Below are 17054 nucleotides of genomic sequence, written 5' to 3' on the forward strand. Positions count from 1 at the left end.
ATCTGGGGACAGGCACTGGGGGTACGGCACTGGGCAGGGGGTTCCTGGGTATTTTATTCATTTTGTGGTTCCTGAAAACAAGATTGCACAGAACACATTTTTAACTCAATTAAAATGGTTTCTAGTAAATGTTTTTAAAAATCCTAAATTTAAAGCCATTTCGTAGTAATAATACCACTTAAGCATTAGTTTTAAAAATTGAGACCTCTTTTTGTATAGATTATGTATATATGATATGGCCCAAAATAGTGTTAAAATGTAAAATTCGTCTCATCTGGAAATGTGTTAAAATCATTATTTTAAATCAAGGTATTTAAAAATATCTAGATAAGTGGCATTTTCGAGTTTCACTTGGATGGTTGATGATGTACATATATTTTCTCCATGTATTTTCTTCACCAATGCCAATCCTTCAGTCAATGGCACATTTTTCTACTGTAGTACCCAAATTATATTGGAGTCTTAGCTTTAAAATTAGTCCATCTTCTGATCCAGAATTGCTAATATCAAATAGTTTGAAATGCAGTATATTACACTAACTTCTCTAGTAACCAGAACTACCTTTTTTCCAAGTCTTACTGTCCTTCAATTTTAGAAATATCAACAAAGAAAAGAAAAATGACCATGAAAATATTATTGTGAGGATAAGGAGAAAATATGCAATAATTTTATACTCTGATGGTGGAGAATAAAAAGGCTTCTTTCCACTTTCAAAGAGCAGTAGTGAGTCTAAAGAGGATCTTCTGGAGGTGGCTATAAGGCAATCATCAGTCTATTTCAGCAATTATCACATAGAGTGATAAATATCCAGTCATTATGTTTCTCCTCTGTCATAGCAGGAATCTTTCTTTTCCTTTTTGTTTTCTTATGGCTTAGATAGGGCACTTTTTCCCATCTCCTAAACATGTGCTCAACTCTTTCTCTTGCCCAGCAGAAAATTATGGGATAAGGAAGGGAGTGAGGAAACAAACAGGGCACTGTAAAAATGTTACAAATTTATAAAAAGGCCGGGTGCAGTGGCTCACGCCTGTGATCCCAGCACTTTGAGAGGCCGACGTGGGTGGATCATGAGGTCAGGAGTTTGAGACCAGCCTTACCAAGATGGTGAAACCCCATCTCTACTAAAAATACAAAAATTAGCTAGGCGTGGTGGTGGCGCCTGTGATCCTAGGTACTCGGGAGGCTGAGGCAGGAGAATCGCTTGAATCCAGTAGGCGAGGGGGCAGTAAGCTGAGATCACACGACTGCACTCCAGCCTGGGCAACAGAGAGACTCTGTCCCCCACCCCCCCCCCAAAAAAAATTCATAAAAGAAACCAACTGTTATCTTTAGAAGAATGTTGTAGTATCTAGAGCAAGAAGTTGAAACCAATCTATGAATTGGTATATGAGGAGAAAAGACATCAGTAACACACTTAGCGCATATGAAGTACCTACAGGGGAAGAGCTGGTATGGAGAAGGAAACAAGAATATGTGAGGGCCTCATGCGGAAAGCATTCACCAGACTCGGAATTTGATGAGAGAGGCCCTAAAAGAAGCTAGACGGAGCCGAGTCCCAGCCCCTGCACGGAGTTGTATAACCTCGGCCAAGGCTCTGAACCTCTGAGCTGTTTCCTCCTTTATCTGTCCCAGCTGCTGTCCGGGTTATTATGAGGCTCCCGATGCTTTGGGAAGACTGTCAAGTGATAAAGCCTCATAAGAATGGAAGGCATTCGGCCGGGTGCGGTGGCTCAAGCCTGTAATCCCAGCACTTTGGGAGGCCGAGGCGGGTGGATCACGAGGTCAAGAGATCGAGACCATCCTGGTCAACATGGTGAAACCCCGTCTCTTACTAAAAATACAAAAAATTAGCTGGGCATGGCGGCGCGTGCCTGTAATCCCAGCTACTCAGGAGGCTGAGGCAGGAGAATTGCTTGAACCCAGGAGGCGGAGGTTGCGGTGAGCCAAGATCGCACCATTGCACTCCAGCCTGGGTAACAAGAGTGAAACTCCGTCTAAAAAAAAAGAATGGAAGGCATTCGCAGTCTACTCCGCGTCTGCGCGTGGTAGGGGCTGTGTGAGGGCACCGTGAAGGTTACAAACCTGAATCACATTCAGAGCCTGCCTTCCGAGAGGGCAAGCAGTGTATCCGGGGCTTCTGCCCAAGGTGGTGAGCGATGAGTTAACACTCCGATCAGATTAAGACGGCCTGCCCTCCTTCTCATCTCCGGGGTGAAGGGCGCTGGCTCTGTCAGAGCCCTTCCCAGCAGCTCCTAACGGCCCAAGAACGGCGGGCGCCTCGTGGACGAGACCAGGAAGGCGCGACCCCCAGGAAGATGGAAGATCTCCAAGTGGCGCAAGCCCAGGCCGCGTGGAAAGGGGCGTTGGAGGGAGGGGACGGGGATATTTGTAAAGTCTTCAGTGTCAGACTGGAAGGAGTCAGGGGCCAAGAAAGAAGGCCAGCCAGTCTCCTGATGGCCCGCCCGCTCCACTGCAGTCGCTGCCTGGGCCTGCGTTTCCAAGGCAACCGAAGCCCGCCTCACTCCCTCCCCACCCGCCCTTGCGTAGCTGCGAACGGCGGGCCCAGCGCGCCATCTGGTGGCGGCGCTCGGAAGAGTCCTGGCCCAGGGCCCGCGCGGCAGCTTTGGTAGCCGCGGTCGGTCGTGGTCTCCCGCCTTCCTCCGGGCGGGATTTCCGTCTGCCCTCAGCCGGCTCGTCTGATGAAACGCTCGCTCGCTCATTGGCTCCCTTTAGTCGCAAACACGGAAGTTGGTGACTGTAGACAACGGGCTTTGTGCTGTGACCGTGAGCAGGTCGTTTGGGTCTCAGAGTCTGTATCTTCCGTGTAAAGTGAGACATCTGGACTCAGTGGTGGTTTCCGCATAGCCAGGGGCACTGGGATGGGACACGGGCGACTGGGGCGGCTTCTGCGTGCCTCTGCCCCGCCCCGCCCCGCCCAGCCCCGCTCCGCTTCTTCCACTGCAGCGGCTTTTCTTTCTTCTTCTTCTTTCTTTTCTCTCTCTCTCCGTTTCCTCCTTTTGCGTCTCCTTCCTTCCTTCCCTCTTTTCCTCCTTCCTTCACATTCCCTCCTTCCTTCCTTTCCCTCTCTTTTCTTTTCGGCGGAGTTTCGCTCTTGTCCAGGCTGGAGTGCAGTGGTGCGATCTCGGCTCACAGCAACCTCCGCCTCCCGGGTTCAAGTGATTGTCCTGCCTCGGCCCCCCGAGTAGCTGGGGTTACAGGCTACTATGCCCGGCTACTTTTTTGTATTTTTAGTAGAGACGGGATTTCTCCATGTTGGTCGGTCTGGTTTCGAACTCCTGACCTCAGGTGATCTGCCCGCCTCGGCTGCACAAAGTGCTGGGATCACAGGCGGGAGCCACCGCGCTTCTTGTCTTTCTACTTTGGTACACGAATTCTTGGTTTTAGCTCTTAAAAAGAATGTCATGTCAGATCCGTGGACTAAATGCTTATAGGACAAGTTCCTGCTGTACAAGTCCTTGATTCTGTTTTCCTTCTCCCTTTACTTCTTTGTTCTTAAACCTTAAGAAAGGAATTTAAGTCCAGTATTTCCCACTCTTCGTTTTTTGCAATTCTCGTCTCCGAGGGAGAAAAAGGAAATCCTATAGCTACAGCCTTTAAAGTTGCTCTTTGCTCTCCTGCATTCTTTCTCATTAGCTACCTCAAGACTTTTTTTTTTTTTTTTTTTTTTGTACTTTGACATTGGCTCTGAACGGAAAATTCTTTTACATCCTAGGAGCGTCTATGTCCTGGTATTTACATCTCAGTCAATTATTTATCCTTTTGTGTCAGGAAGACAGAAATGAGGCTCCTTTAAGCTTCCCTGCTCCCTTCGTAAGTCACCTGTTTTGCACCCTTAAGTTTGTTTTTTAAAAAACGGATTATCATATTTTTGATTCATGCTGTTATATTAATAACGTATTAACTTAAAATAATGTCAATGAAGCAGCTAATAAAAATATTGAGCAGCTTTTGGTTAAAGGGGTTTTTCTCAGTAAAATGTCATACACAAATTATCCATTATTATTATGGATAATTTACTTGTTCCACCTCATGTAAACCTCCCTTTATTCTATCAGTGTTGTATTTACTAAGTGCCAGGAATTTGGTATGATCTACACATCTGATAAATCTTCTGTTAACCTGGTTTTCCCTAAAATAACAACATCAGATGGGATTATAAGATAAAATTATTAAGAATGCAAATTTAGGAGAAAAAGCTACTAGTGGAAGATTTTTAAAGCATGGTAATTTTTTTAGTTAAGTAGAAAAGCAATTTGTGATTCTTCAGCACTTTGAATTCATTCCCACATCATTTCGTATAAATGTTAGGCCTGCTTCTTTTATGAGAGCCTGGGCCCATAGTAAAAAATGTACTTTTATCCTATCATTTATATCCTGCACAGTTTTTCTTACGGTGTCTACCAGTTGGTGGTCAGTGTGAAGCCAGATAAAAACCATTTGCCGAGTTTCCTCATTTGACCTTGATTTTCTGTCAGACTTGCCATGTTGAATTGATATAGAAATAGATATAGGAAAGTGCCTATGGGGAAAAGCCAAATATACTGTCTGTTTTTGGCAAAACCACAAAGAACCTGTTTGATATGAACAATTGCTAAACAAAAACAACTGCAGGGTCTTATTAAATTTCACAAATAATTTCTAAAGACCTGAACTAGAAATGAACTTACTGGCTTTCCTAACCAGTTCAAACTTTAGTAAATCAGACATTTTACCTACAGCAGTTACTTTTGAGAAATAGAAAAGCTGTGCCACAACTTCTTATCCAAAAACTTTGTTCCTCACAAATTTGAAACAACTAAATGGATGGCTTTGCAAAAATAAATAATCATGAACTGAAATAATCACTTAAGAGGAAAAAAGTATATGCTGCCTTTAAGAAGGAGATTGTTTTAACCCAACATCCATTGTCACATTGCAATATTATAAAATGAGATGGTGTCTCACTTTATAAGAGTCACATTTTTTCACCTGAAGCCAGATTCGTATCCCTGCAGTTCACTTTTTTTTCTTTATCTCTCCAAACAGGTTTAACTTGAATAACCAGAATTCTGGCAAAAAGATATCACATCTCTTTTTGTTTCCTCATTACTTCCTCTGCCTAATTAATTTTTGAAATTACTCTTATGATCTGTTTCTCAGATATAAGAGGAGTCCAGGACAGTAAGCTGGAGCCAGGGTTTCTTATCTCAGGAAGCTAGGCTATATGATATGAATTGTGCCTGAGGGGTTTAGCATGTGACATCACAAGAACATTTAGCAACAATGAATTGCCATAGTTTTAAAATATGAACACAGAAGGACAAACATATAGACCAGTAGAATATAACAACACAAATCAAGAAATACACTTATACATACATGATTAATTGCTTCAGACAAAAGTATCAAAGTAACTCAGTAAGCAAAGGATAATCTTTTCAACAAATGCTACTGTAACTATTGAATATCTATTTGGGGAAAAAAAATGAATATTCACTGTGACCAAAATCCATATAAAAAAGTAACTCAAAATAAATCATAAAGGTGAAAACTATAAAACTTCTAGAATAAGACAAAAAAATTTTGACTTTGTATCAGGAAAGTCTTATATAGGACACAAAAAGCATGATTCAAAAAAGAAAAAAAAAAAAAACCTTCATTAAATTTAAATTTAAAACATCTGCTCTTGAGGGTTTGGTTTTTTTTTTTTTTCTTTGGTTTGTTTTTTGAGTCAGGGTCTTGCTCTGTCACCCAGGCTGGAATGCAGCAGTATGAAAATGGCTCACTCTGCAGCCTTAAACTCTCAGAGCTCAAGTGCTCCTCCTACCTCAGCCTACTAAGTGGCTGGAACCACAGGCATGTGCTACCATGCTCTGCTAATTTTTTTATTATTTTATTTTTTGTAGAGATGGGGTTTTGTCATGTTGCCCAGGCTGGTCTTAAACTCCTGGCCCGAGGCGATTCTCCGGCTTTGGCCTCCCAAAATGATGGGATCATAATAAGCGTGAGCCACCATACCCAACCTGCTCTTTAATTTTAAGAAGATAAAAAGACAAGCCACAGTCTGAAAGAAAATATTTGCAATACATATACCAGAAGACTGCAATCTAGAATTTGTAAATAATTCCTGAAGCTCAATAATAAGAAAAAACTCAACTAATTAAAAATGCCGAAAGATTTGAATAGATGCTCCAGAAAAGCAGATATACTCATGGCCAATTAGCACACAAAGAGATGCTCAATAACGTTAGTTATCAGGGAAATACAAATTGATACCACAGTGAGATACCATTACACACCTATTAGAATGGCTAAACCTAAAAAGACTGACAATATCATGTGTTGCCAAGGAAGTAACTGGAACAAAATGGTGCAACCATTCTGGAAAACAGTTTAGCAGTCTCTTACAAGGTTAAACATATACTGTAGGACCCAGCAACCCCACTGTTAGATATTTGTTCAAGAGAAATGAAAATGAATGTTCATAATTGCTTTATTTATACTACTACTTAATAAAAAAAGGAATGTTGCCTGCACTTGGGAGTGAAAAAAAAGGGTGTTGGGGAATGAACTATTGATACATGTGGTAACCTGGATGGGTCTCAAAAGAATTGAGCTAAGTGAAGGAGCCAAGTGTTAAGAACAATATGCTGTATCATATGAAATTCTAGAAAAGCCTGGAAGCAGATCAGTGATGACCTTGGGCTGAGGTGCTGGGGTGTGGGATTGACCGCAAGGGGGCCAGAAGAGAACTTTTGGGATTAAGGGCATGCTCTATATCTTGATTATGGTGGTGGTTACAAGGGAGTATGCATTTGTTAAAAGCCATTGAACTATATATTTAAAATGGGTATACCTTATTATATATAAATTGTACTTTAACAAAGTTAATTTTTTTAAAAAAATAGTTTCAGCCTGGGCATGGTGGCTTATGCCTGTAATCTCAGTACTTTGGGAGGTAGCAGGTGGATCACCTGAGGTCAGGAGTTTGAGACCAGCCTGACCAACATGGTGACACCCCATCTCTACTAAAAATACAAAATTAGCTGGGTGTTGGTGGTACATGCCTGTAATCCCAGCTACTTGGGAGGCTGAAGCAGGAGAATTGCTTGGATCTGGGAGGCAGAGGTTGTAGAGAGCCAAGATTGCACCATTTACTTCATCCTGGGCAATAAGAGCAAAACTCTGTCTCAATCAATCAATCAATAATTGTTTCATTTTCTTTGACACTCCTCTCTCCAAGAGGTGGCATCTCTGTTCTCCTTGAATTGGGGTGGTCTTATGACTGCTTTAAGCAAGAGACTATGGAAATGAGTCTGTGTTACTTCTAGCCTAGGTCATAAACAGTCGTGCAGCTTCCTCCTTGTTCTTTTGGGATACCGAAAAGAAGCCAGCTGCCATGTAAGGAGTCTGTCTCCTGTGAGACAAGCATGCTGGACAGGCCAAGTATAGGTACTGTGGTCCACCATTCTAGCTGACTCCACCTTATAACCCGCAAAGTGCCAGACATGTGAGCAAACCATCTTGAACTGTCCCAGTTGGCCTATCCATCGGCTAAGTATTGTTGAGTTAATCTCAGCTGAAGCCACAGGAGCAAGAGGTCACCAGTTAGTAACCTACAGGATCTGTGAGCTGCAATACAGTAGTGGTTTGTTTATTTATTTATTTATTTTAAAAAATTTTTTTGTAGAGACCAGGTCTCACTGTGTTGCTGAGGCTCATCTTGAACTCCTAGGCTCAAGCGATACTCCCACCTCAGTCTCCCAAAGTGCTGAGATTACAGGCATGAGCCACTGCACACAGCCTAGGTTGTTGTTTTAAATGAATTAGTTTTGTTAGTGTATTAGTTGTCTATTATTGCACAACAAATTACTCTGAAATTTAGCAATTCAAGACAATAGTCATTTATTATCTCACAGTTTCTATGGATCAGGAATTTGGGAGCAACGTCACTGGACAGTTGTAGCTTGGTGTAGCTCATGAGGTCAGATGTTGGACAGATTCTATTTTTGCCTGAAGGAGCATTCTAGGGGAAGTGTGGAGCAATCAAGTTATTCTGCAATTATAAGACAGTTGGATGCTTTCCAGAAAAGGGTTAAAAGCAAGGTGCTATGGAAAACCTAATCCAGTCTTGAGAAAAATTTCCAGAGGAATTGAGATCTAAATTTAAACTTGACAATGAACAGGAACTTGACAATGAACAGGACTCATTGAGTGGGAGGGCCTGGGACAGAGGGCATTGCAAATACAAGGGCCTTGAGGTAAAAACGAAGATGAGTTTCTAATAGAGCAGAAGAGATTACCATGATTGGATAAGAGGTTCCCAGGGATATGAGAGGAGTGAGACAGGAGGCTGGAGAAGCAAGTAGGGACGGATCATGGTGGGTCCTCAGCCATGTGGAGCATTCTGTGATGATGACAGAAGTTCACTCTGGCAAGTGTGAAGGAGGGTGGGAATGGGCAGGACAGGGTCAGGTTCCAGGATGAATTCCCCTGATCACAGTTTCAATCTTTCTTTTGCCTAAGGGCCACTCATTTGGTTCCAGTTTCTGGTCCAAGATACATGTCTCGGGCTCTGCCCTTTGCAAGATTGCAGTGACTGGCGAAAAGAATGACCTCATCTCTTTGACTCAAGTTGTCAGCTTGCCTAATCTCTGGAGTCTCCTATGACTCAGGTGAGATGCCCACCTCCACACCAGAAAGTAGTCTATGAAACTACCATTACCACAACACCAGAGAACATGTGGAGAAATACTGCCTCACATAGAATAAGGCAGTATACATTCTAACTTCCATATTTTAAGAACTGTATTTGTTTGTGGAAAGAAAAATGAAAGGACATTTTCAGGAATATCTGTCAATATTAGGAAACTCAAGGTAGTGTGCTGTGTTTTCAAATAAGGGAATAATAAGGTTGCGAATTACTCCCTACACACTTTATATGGTTTTGAGGACATCCTCTTTTACCCTATATACGGCACATTAGCTAAGAAACCATTGCCAGAAGACCACATTCTTATTCCATGTGAATGAAATGTTTAGAAAGGCAAATTTACTGAGACAGAAATTGAGAGACTTCAGCTAGGGCTTACACTATAGGGTTGCCAGCACAAGGACTGCTTGGAGAGGAAGCTGTCCCAAGTGAAGCCATGAACAATTGAAAGGGGTAATGCAGAGAAGAATAGTCTTTGACGCTGAAATTGAAAAATCCTTCTTCTGTCGAATGCCCCTGACTTTAGGAAGTACCCATTGAGACATCTGGTGAGACTGAGAGATAATACTTGTCAGAACCACACTTTGTTGATGCTTATTTTGTTTAAGAGCATGAAATTAGGAATCAGTTCAGGGTTCTGAAGCTGCTTACTGGTTGTGTGACCTTGGATGATTTACTCTACCTTTCTGTATCTCAATTTCCTGATCTATAAAATGGATATGATATCGCATACTTCTCAGGGCTGTTCTGAAGATTAGCGGGTCCAATTCCTAGCACATAATAGGTTTTCAATAAATGTTAGTTCTTCCTTGTAGCCTTTTAACTATTATGTGAGAATGCTGGAAAATAGGAGAATGTGGAACTCTTCTGTGTCACATTTCCCATGTAGCCAGAGAGGGCTTTCTCCACCTGGTTAGTGTCATATTTGATGGGACCTAAATATGCATCTCGTACCCAACTCCAGGCCTGAACACACACACTCAGCATCAATTAGATGGCTCGCAGCCACACCATGCCCCAAACTCATTATCTTCCACTCCTTCCAATTTGCCCCTCCTCCTCAAGGTTGTGTTCCGTATTTAGTAAATGACACCAGCCTCCACTTAGCTTTTCGACCCTGAAGATTGGGAATTGTTCTAGACTCACTGTATTTTTTTTTTTTTTTTTTTGAGATGTAGTCTTGCTCTGTTACCTAGGCTGGAGTGCAGTTGCACAGTCTTGACTCACTGCAACCTCTGCCTCCTTGGTTCAAGTGATACTTCTGCCTTAGCCTCCCAAGTAGCTGGGATTTTAATGGTGTGCCACCACACCCAATTTGTATTTTTAGTAGTGATGGGTTTTCACCATGTTGGCCAGGCTGGTCTTGAGCTCTAGACTTCAAGCGATCCACCTGCCTCAGCCTCCCAAAGTGCTGGGATTACAAGCGTGAGCCACCATGCCTGGACCATTCTAGACTCTTTAATTTTCCTCACCTCCATATCTAATGAAGCTTCAAGTTTCATTAGTCTACTAGATTCCACTGGCCACAGCTGGAGTTGAACACATTCTACAGTAAATTTAACCCAGTCATTAATTTTCATCCATAAGTATTTTGGATGATAACACTGGCCACAGCTGGAGTTGAACACATTCTACAGTAGATTTAACCCAGTCATTAATTTTCATCCATAAGTATTTTGGATGATAATATTTTTTGAGCAGCTACTATGAGCTAGTCACTATGTCAGGCTCTTTCTTCACTGCCTCCTCCCTAGTACAGGTCCCAATCTTCCCTGACTTGACTGATGAAATAGCTTCCTACCTGGTCACCCTGCATTCAGTCCTTTTTCCACATTCTTCCACAGACCCATTCCCTTGTTTAAGACCATAAATGGCTTCCCACAGATCTCTTAGGAAAGAGTTGCTGACGTGGCTGATAAGGCCCTCCAAGATCCAGGCCCACCCAGGTCTAGGTCAGGTCCCCTTGTTATATGCTCCAGTTGGGTTCCCCAAGAAACACCTTTTTTATGGGGATTTGAGTGCAGGTAGTTTATTAGGAAGGTAGTCTTAGAAAGCTCTGGGAGGAAAATGGGGAGATGAGGGAGGAAGAAAATCCAATTGAGGGTATGTTAACAAACAAGTTACTGGGAGATGGGTAACTGGGGCTTGGTTTTAGTGAGGACCCTGGGAGACAGCAAAGAACATGCTCAGAATTATCCCACCCAGAGGGTGAGGAAGCTGGGTGGTTAATTCTCATTTATCATTGGTTGAGGATGCTCCTGAGGGCCTTGATTCCTTGGCTCCAGTAGCCTACAGTGGCTAATGATGTCCCTACCCACTTCAGGCCAGAGAAGTCCTCACTCAGGACTAAATGTTACAGGAAGAAGCCCTTGGCTTGCCTGGTGAATGCTGAGGGGAAATGGGCAAGCACTAGAGTGACCACAGCTTTCAGAATGCACTTGACCTCCCCTTTGTAGCTCTTCTTACCCTTGAAATGAACTCATTCTGTGTTGGTCTTTCCAGCTCATCTGTTAGCTCTGTAAGGGTGTAGACCCTGTCTATCTGCTTCACCATTATACCACCAGTGCCTAGCACAGAGCCTGACATGTAAAAGGTGTTCAGATGTTTAGCGAATATTTGGATAAATGAATAAATGGTTATTCTTTTTTTTTTTTTTTTTTTTTTTTTTTGAGACGAAGTTTCGCTCTTGTTGCCCAGGCTGGAGTGCAATGGCGCGATCTCGGCTCACCGCAACCTCCGCCTCCTGTGTTACAGGCAGTTCTCCTGCCTCAGCCTCCTGAGTAGCTGGGATTACAGGCACGTGCCACCATGCCCAGCTAATTTTTTTTTGTATTTTTAGTAGAGACAGGGTTTCACCATGTTGACCAGGATGGTCTCGATCTCTTGACCTAGTGATCCACCAGCCTTGGCCTCCCAAAGTGCTGGGATTACAGGCTTGAGCCACTGCGCCCGGCCTTAAATGGTTATTCTTTACAGAAAGTAAACCAGGCATACCATACTGTGAGAATGCCAGAAAGTAGTACCTGACAAATAAGTTACACATGCATAATAAAACTTCTATGTTATTGTGACATCTGAATTCACATACATCACTGATTTTCTAAAATTTAACTTTAAAGTTCAGGAGCACATGTGCAGGTTTGTTTTATGGGTAAACTTGTGTATAGGGATTTGTTGTACAGGTTATTCTGTCACCCAGGTACCAACCCTAGTACCCTTTAGTTATTTTTCCTCATCCTCTCCTTCTTCCCACCCTCCACTCTCTGATAGGCCCCAGTGTGTGTTGTTCTGCTCTATGTGTCCATTTGTTCTCATAATTTAGCCCCCACTTACAAGTGAGAACATGTGATATTTGGTTTTCTGTTCCTACATTAGTTTGCCAAGGATAATGGCCTTCAGCTCCGTCCATGTCCCTGTAAAGGAACATGGCAAACTAATGCAGGAACAGAAAACCTTGTATTTTTTTTTATGGTTATATGGTATTCCATGGGTATATGTGTACCACATTTTATTTATCCAGTCTATCATTGATGGTAATTTAGGTCGATTCCATGTCTTTGTCATTGTGAATAGTGCTGCAATGAACATATGCATGCCTGTGTTTTTATAATAGGATGATCATGTTCCTTTGGGTATATACCCAGTAATGGGATTGCTGGGTTGAATGGCGTTTCTGTTTTTGAGTCTTTGAGGAATTGCCACACTGTCTTCCACAATGGTTTAACTAATTTACACCCCTACCAAACTTGTGTAAGTGTTCCTTTTTCTCTGTAACCTTGCCAGCATCTATTTTTTGTCTTTTTAATAACAGCCATTCAGACTGGTGTGAGATGATATCTCATTGTGGTTTTGATTTGATGATCAGTGATGTTGTGCTTTTTGTCATATGTTTGTTGGCCACATGTATGTCTTATTTTGAGAAGTGAATGTTTATCATTTGCCCACTTTTTAATGAGGTGGTTTTTTTTTGCTTATAAATTTGTTCTTTATACATGATGGATATTAAACCTTTGTCAGATGCATAGTTTGAAAATATTTTCTCTCGTTCCATAGGTGGTCTGTTTACTCTGTTGATAGTCTCTTTTGCTGTGCAGAAGCTCAATTTTTGTTTTTGTTGCAATTGCTTTTGGTGTCTTCATTGTGAAATCTTTGCCTGTGCCTATGTCCAGAATGGTATTGCCTAGTTTGTCTGCCAGGGTTTTTATAGTTTTGGGTTTTACATTTAAGTTTTTAATCCATCCTGAGTTAATTTTTATATGTGATATTAGAAAGGGGTCCAGTTTCAATCTTCTGCATATGCCTAGACAGTTTTCCCAGCACCATTTATTAAATAGGCAGTCTTTCCCCACTGTTGGTTATTGTCAGCTTTGTTATAGAACAGGTATTTGTCAGTGTGCGGCTTTATTTCTAAGCTCTCTATTCTGTTCCATTGGTCTATGTGTCTGTTTTTGTACCAGTACCATGCTGTTTTGGTACCCCTGTAGTATAGTTTGAAGTTGGGTAGCAGATCTCTGATATTTTTAAATCAATACCCAGTTGAATGCTAACCCTCAAACTATGAAACTACTACAAGAAAATGTTGGGGAACATCTCCAGGATATTGGACTGGGCAATGCTTTCTCGAGCAGTAATCCGCAAGCACAAGCAAGCAAAGCAAAAACGGACAGATGGGATTATATCAAGTTAAAAAGCTTTTCTGCAACAAGAATACAATCAACAAAGTGAAGCAATAACCCACAGAATGGGCAAAGATATTTGCAAACTACCTATCTGACAAAGGATTAATAACCAGAATATATAAGGAGCTCAAACGACTCTACAGAAAAAATTCTAATAATCTGATTTTAAAAATGGGCAAAAGATCTGAATAGACATTTCTTGATAGAAGACATACAGATAGCAAACAGGCATATAAAAAGGTGCTCAACATCATTGATCATCAGAGTAATGCAAGTCAAAACTATAATCATCTTAGCCTGTTAAAATGGCTTATTTCCAAAAGACAAGCAATAACAAATAGTGGCGAGGATGTGGAGAAATGGGAACTCTTAGCCCACTGTTGGTGAGAATGTAAATAAGTACAACCACTATGGAGAACAGTTTGAAGGTTCCTTGAAAAACTAAAAATTAAGTTACCATATGATGTACTAATTCCACTGCTGGGTATGTACTCAAAAAGGAAATCAGTATGTTGAGGAGATATGTGCACACTTATGTTTACTGCAGCACTGTTTACAAAAGCTAAGATTTGGAAGCAACCTAAGGGTCCATTAGCAGAAGAATGGATAAAGAAAATGTGACACACACACACACACACACATATATATATATATATATATATATATACACACACACACACACACACACACACACACAATGGAGTACTATTTAGCCATGAAAGAAGGAGATTCAGTCATTTGTAGCAACATGGATGAAACCAAAGATCATTTTGTTAAGTGAAAGAAGCCAGGAACAGAGAGACAAACATTGCATGTTCTCACTTATTTGTGGGGTCTAAAAATGAAAACAATTGAACTCAGGAGAGTTCAACCATCCCCACCTCCCCTCAGTCCCCCACTACCCTTCCCAGCCTCTGGCGACCATCCTTCAGATGGGCTTCAGCTGTGCTGAGGGGAGGTATGGGGATGGTGAAATTGACAAAGCCTGGTTTAGAAAAGACCAGTTACAAAAGGGTGACTATCATGCTGGGATAGCAGAAAGTAAAGTGTTCCATCATAGAAAGAATGAATAAGACCTGCTATTTCATAGCACAACAGGGTGACTACAATCAGTAATAACTTAATTGTACATTTTAGAAAATCAAGAACGCACATTCCTATAGCTGTTTAAATTTAAAAAGGGGGCAAAGTGGCATTTATTTTTGTATGTTCATGGGATAACTCATGAATATTCCCCATGTACATCATATGACTTTCTCTGAAACTAAGAAACTTTGTGCTTCTCTTAAAACTTTAAATTTAAAAAGGCCGAACACAGTGGTAGGCAACTACAGTCTCAGTACTTGAGGAGATGAGGAGGCTCCTTTGAGTCCAGGAGTTTGAGGCCAACCTGGGCTATATAGTGAGATCCTGTCTGTAAAAATAAGTAAATAAATAAAAACTTGCTTTTAAATGTTCTATATCTTGATTATGCTGTTGGTTTCATGAGTGTATACATATGTAAAAACTCATGTGACTGTTAAGTATGTGGAGATACCTATGCTGATATGGTTTGGATATTTATCCCTACCCAAATCTCATGTTTAATTGTAATCCCCAGTGCTGGAGGTGGACCCTGGTGGGAGGTGTTTGGGTCATGGGGGTGGATCCCTCATGACTTGGTGCTGTCTTTGCCATTGTGAGTGCTCTGGAGACCTGATTATTTAAAAGTGGGTGGCACTTGCCCCCGCACTCTCTCTCACTTGTTCCTGCTTTCACCATGTGAGGTACCTGCTCCCCATTTGCCTTCTGCCGTGTTTGGAAGCTTCCTAAGGCTTCCCTGGAAGGCAAGCAGATGCTGGCACCATGATTCCTGTAAAGCCTGCATCACTGTAAGCCAATTCAAGCTATATTCTTTATAAATTACCCAGTCTCAGGCATCTCTTTATAGCAAAGCAAGAACATCCTAATACATACACCTGTGTCTGTATCTGTGTTTTTGTATCTCCAGAGAAAATAGCTTTCTGCAACACAAAATATGGATACATAATATCTCCCAAGAAATAGATTTCCTGATGGTATCAAAAGAATTTATTTTCTTCACAAATTCCTGTCCTAATGCTTATAGTTGAGGGGAAAATGTATTACTTTTCATTATCACTTATTTTTGACACAGAGGGTTGTCAGAGGTTGACAGGTTTTAATAACTGTAGTCTAGAACCACTAAAAGCTTAAAACAGTGTTCTTAACTAGGGTAATTTTGTCTGCCTGGGGATATCTGGCTATGTCTGGAGACATTTTGAATTGTCATGACTAGGGAAGGGGTGCTACTGGAATAAATAAAATAAAACTTGTGCTACTGGCATAAATAAATAAAAACTTGCTTTTAGATGTTCTATAACATTTGTGGTATAATTAGTGGGTGGAGGCCAGGGATGCTGCCAACCATCCTGCATTGCACAGGATGCCCCCAACAATTGGCCTAAATTTCAATAGTACTGAGATTGAGAAAGCGTGGTTTGGAAAAGACCAGTTATAGAAGGGTGAATATCATTGTGGGATCACAGAAAGTAAAGCGCTCCATCATTGTTCACCCATTCTTCATCTGCTCTTATTGATCATCAGAGGCTCCATTCTGAGGGAGGACTAGTCATTATAATGCATGTTCCTCTAGAGTAGAAATAAGATTTGGAGTCATAGCAGTACCCAGAGGCCCTGGTTCTGCAGTCACTCGGGCTTAATGCTGTTGTCAGCAATGATGAGGAGAGTAGCTCCATCATACGGCTTCTTGGCTTCATAATTTTGACTTAAAAAGGGTGTCAAGAAAAGTAGGGGAGGTATATTCTTCTGCTGGGTCTGCCATAACAAAATACCACAGACTGGATATAAACAGTAGAAAGTGATCCAGATCAAGGTGCCATCAGGATTGATGTTTGAGGAGGGCTTTCTTCCTGACTTACAGATGGCTGTCTCCTTACTGTGTCCTCACATCGCCTTTCCTCTGTTCACGTGAGGAAAGAGAGAGATCCCTGCTAGGTCTTCCGCTTCTTATGAAGATACCAATTCTGTTGAATTGGGCCATACTCTTATTCCCTTCATTACCTTAATTGCCTCCCTGAAGACCCTGCCTCAAAATACAATCACATTGTGGGTTAGAGCTTCAACATATGAATTTGGGATGATACAATTCTATCTCTAAGAGGAGCATTACAAATAAATATGAGATAAAATGATGACTGAATTTGGAGCCTGATTTTGTGAATGGAATGTTAGAAAAAGGGTGCATATTAGCCATCAAAAACAATGAGTTCATGTCCTTTGTAGGGACATGGATGAACCTGGAAACCATCATTCTCAGCAAACTGACACAAGAGCAGAAAATCAAACACTGCATATTCTCACTCATAGGCGGGTGTTGAACCATGAGAACACATGGACACAGGGAGGGGAGCACTACACACTGGGGTCTGTTGGGGGGAAATGGGGGAGGGACGGGGGGTGGGGAGGTGGGGAGAGATAGCATGGGGAGAAATGTCAGATATAGGTGAAGGGGAGGAAGGCAGCAAATCACACTGCCTTGTGTGTACCTGTGCAACAATCTTGCATGTTCTTCACATGTACCCTAAAACATAAAATGCAATAAAAAAAAAGAAAAAGGGTGCATATTGATTGCTTGAGGATAA

General features: G+C 41.6%; 1 protein-coding gene across 1 annotated transcript in view; it reads left to right on the forward strand.

The window, feature by feature from the left end:
* Positions 1–8526: 8526 nt before the first annotated feature.
* Positions 8527–17054, forward strand: part of SYTL2 (synaptotagmin like 2) — a 155400-nt gene continuing 146872 nt past the window's right edge. Inside the window, exon 1 of the mRNA XM_074400220.1 lies at positions 8527–8675. The gene's annotated coding sequence lies outside the window, so the exon portion shown is untranslated. The remainder of the gene's footprint in view (positions 8676–17054) is intronic.

This window comes from Saimiri boliviensis, chromosome 6 (genome assembly GCF_048565385.1).
Source record: "Saimiri boliviensis isolate mSaiBol1 chromosome 6, mSaiBol1.pri, whole genome shotgun sequence".
Lineage (NCBI taxonomy): Eukaryota > Metazoa > Chordata > Mammalia > Primates > Cebidae > Saimiri > Saimiri boliviensis.